General features: G+C 33.5%; 1 protein-coding gene across 1 annotated transcript in view; it reads right to left on the bottom strand.

The window, feature by feature from the left end:
* Nucleotides 1-2,790, bottom strand: part of LOC110278515 (uncharacterized) — a 4,766-nt gene extending 1,976 nt beyond the window's left edge. Inside the window, exons 1-4 of the mRNA XM_021136774.2 lie at nt 2,608-2,790; nt 1,609-1,671; nt 1,416-1,514; nt 681-748 (exon numbers count right to left, since the gene is read on the bottom strand). The gene's annotated coding sequence lies outside the window, so the exon portion shown is untranslated. The remainder of the gene's footprint in view (nt 1-680; nt 749-1,415; nt 1,515-1,608; nt 1,672-2,607) is intronic.
* Nucleotides 2,791-3,226: the final 436 nt, after the last annotated feature.

The following is a 3,226-nucleotide window of genomic DNA, read 5'->3' as shown; positions in this document are numbered from 1 at the left end:
TTGTTGATGTCTGTTTTTTATATACACGAATGTAAGAAACTTGCCCTCAACGCATGCATTTCAGTTGGTTTTTGAAAGAAAAAAAATTAGAGAAAAATGAGAAATAAATTTATTTATTAGTATTTTTTAATATTTTAATATATTCAATACATTAAAATATAAAAGATTAATTTTTACAATAATTTTATAAAATATTTTTTTATAATATACTTCATTTGTGTTCTTAGAAAACAAGTTCACAAAACTCTTATTCTAAAAACTATTACGTAGTCATTTATCCATGAGTGATAACTGAATTTAAACAATGTTCAATATCATGATCTTAATTAAGCCACGGAAATTAAAGGTTAATTAGTATTGGGAAAATGCAATAAGAATAAAGCACGTATAAGCAAAAATTAAAGGATAGAGATTGTGAGTTGGTTTTTTTGTCGAGAAGTCCTTTGGGTTCAATTTCGAAATGGGAGGCCAACTGCATAATTAGTGACTGACTAAGTTGATAGGTGACTGTCAAATAGGGTATAAAATGTGACAAGAAATTGTATAAGATTGGTGAAGTTTCTTTAGAACAAGGGTATTTGGGATAGATTAAATTTATCAGCAATAGTCATAGTCTAAGACCTGTCAAAAATTTTAAAATAAAGGGTCTAAGAAGCGAAAACTAGATAAAATTAATATACCTGTCCAAATGAAGATTAACTTCTATGAGAGACTCCACAATACAACACTAGTGGCCTGCTCAAGATAACTGATAACAAACAAATGAATAAAAAAACAAAAGAAAAAGAAAAAAACTGAAAACTGAAAACTGAAAAATGCATATCCAAAATGGTTTGATCAAGATACTAAAAAAACTGAAAACTCAAACTGCTTATATATTTCCAATTAAACAATAGATTAAATTCCACTAAATCATAAATTTAAATACTATAGTTATAATTTTTATGACCAAAGAAATTAAATCACTAGACACAAAGTGCCTATAATACTCTACACATTATTAAAATGGACAATGCTCACAATGTACAACACGTGATCTTGATTAATCTGCAATACTGAGAAATATGGGAAGGATATGACAATAATAATAACAAAAAAAACTGTGAATGGATAGAAGTTACAGAAACTGGGTTTAGTGAGAAATAGTTGTTACCCAAAAAGGAAAGGTTCTAACTTTGCAACACAAACAACAAATGATCCAATAACAACAGCACCCACAGATGTTAAGAGTTTATCATTAATCTTTTTTATATAACCACGGAGGGAGGGATCAGTTAAACCCATCCTACTCTAAAAGAAATAGTGGTGGCTCTAAGGATTTATCGTACTGCCCTATTCCCAGAGGATAAACCTAGGTGTAAATATAATAATATTTAAGAAATGGGGAAGCAAAGGCAGATGGGAAAGTGGTGCACCTTCTCAGCACCAGTAGCATCGTCTATTACACAATTTTCTCTTAAGCAAACCCACATTGCATCCAAATCATCAGCATTCAGTAAAAGATCTGATTGTTTCTGCTCAGTAAACAGGAAGAATGTCACCAACTGAGAAAAGCATCACAAGTTTAAGCAGATACAACCAATGAATAGGTTAACCAGAAAATTATACCTTCAGAAACCTGTACTTTGCCAATCGCTGTACTCTATGACTGATTGATCCTTCTTCGGGTTTCTGCATGAAGCCACATAAATTTTCAAGAATCATATTGAGGCTTTAAACAAATGCCAAGTTAATCAAACTCCAGAGTTGAAACAAGAATGCCTATCCAGCTATCCTATATAATCTGTTAACGAAGATAAAATTACCTATGACTCTATGATGAGATACAACATGTAAGAGCTACTCTACATACCAGGGTACGAGTATTATGTATAAAATTTTAAGTCAACAACAAAAAATACTATTATACTAGAATGAAGTAAGAAAAAGTAAGAAAAAGTAAGAAAAAGTAAGAAAATATATTTAAACTAGAAAAAGTAATAGAGCACAAGAAAAATAAGCATCGAGTCTGAGCCTGAGGGATGAAGGTCCCACTCCCACACAGCAAATACTAAGTGCAGCTATATCCTCCTCAAAAGTTTGCAACTGGCAACTGCAGCTTCTTCCCATTTTCATTTCCACCCAACTTTCAAAACCAACGCGCACTCACAAACTCTCATCACAGCCACAACACGGATCAACTTTTCTCACTCACACTCTCGCATTATAATCAAACAATAAGGGCAGAAATAGATCAATAATTTTTTTATGTTTAAGACATCCATGATCCATAAACAGCAGCTACTTTAACAATGTATAATGAATTCTTAATCAGATTCAGCAAAATATATAATAAATTGACCAAAACACCATTCTGAGGCTTTTCATCAAACAGCTTACATGCATCATTCGAAATGCTTTGATTAAATAAAAAATTCATCACAGCAACCAAATAAATCACAAAATCAAAAGCAAACCCTAGCTTAATCCCAAATCGGAAATGAAATCAAGCAGCAATTAAACTAACCAGAACAAAATATAGTCACCATCGATGTTGGGTTTGAAGAGAAGAAAAAGTCACTGAAGGAGGATTAAAATTTATACTCATAAAAGTAGAGTTAGGTTTACCGAGAGCGATGAATGACAACGACGAGAGTGATGGAAGTCCCAAAGGTATTGATGATGGAAGAATGCGGTGGATGACTGTGGTTATGGAACAGCGGCGATGGAAGAATGTGGCGCTGAGGAGCAAGATTTGGAGTCTGAAGCTGCTTGTGAAACAACGGTGAATGGAGTCTGAAGCTGCTTGTGAAACTGTGGAACTCGAGGGTATAGAAGTAGTGTTAGGTTTAAGTCAATATTACCGACGGAAATTTTTAAATTACAGACGGATTTTTCCGTCTGTAATAATTTAACAAAACGCACCGTTTTTGTCCATTTAATTACAGACGGAAAATCCGTCTGTAACTATTTCCCACGAAAAAAAATAATTTTTCCGACAGAATTATCAACGGATTTTTTTTCCGTCTGTAATTTATGCTAATTCATTTTTTTTATTTTTCGACAAAAAATCCCTCTGAAATTCCGTCTGTATTTCCGTGGGATAAAATCCGTCGGAAATATCCGTCTGTAATAATTAATTTTCTAGTAGTGGTGGCAGAAAGTGCCATCCACGCGTGCGCGTGATGTGCGTGGGCGCGCCGATGGGCTGCACCCAATGCCCAGCTATTTTCCAGAGAGTTGTGCC

The sequence above is a fragment of the Arachis duranensis genome, chromosome 3, assembly GCF_000817695.3.
Source record: "Arachis duranensis cultivar V14167 chromosome 3, aradu.V14167.gnm2.J7QH, whole genome shotgun sequence".
NCBI lineage: Eukaryota > Viridiplantae > Streptophyta > Magnoliopsida > Fabales > Fabaceae > Arachis > Arachis duranensis.
Note: the sequence above shows the minus strand (reverse complement) of the source record. Positions and strands in the feature narration are given on the sequence as shown.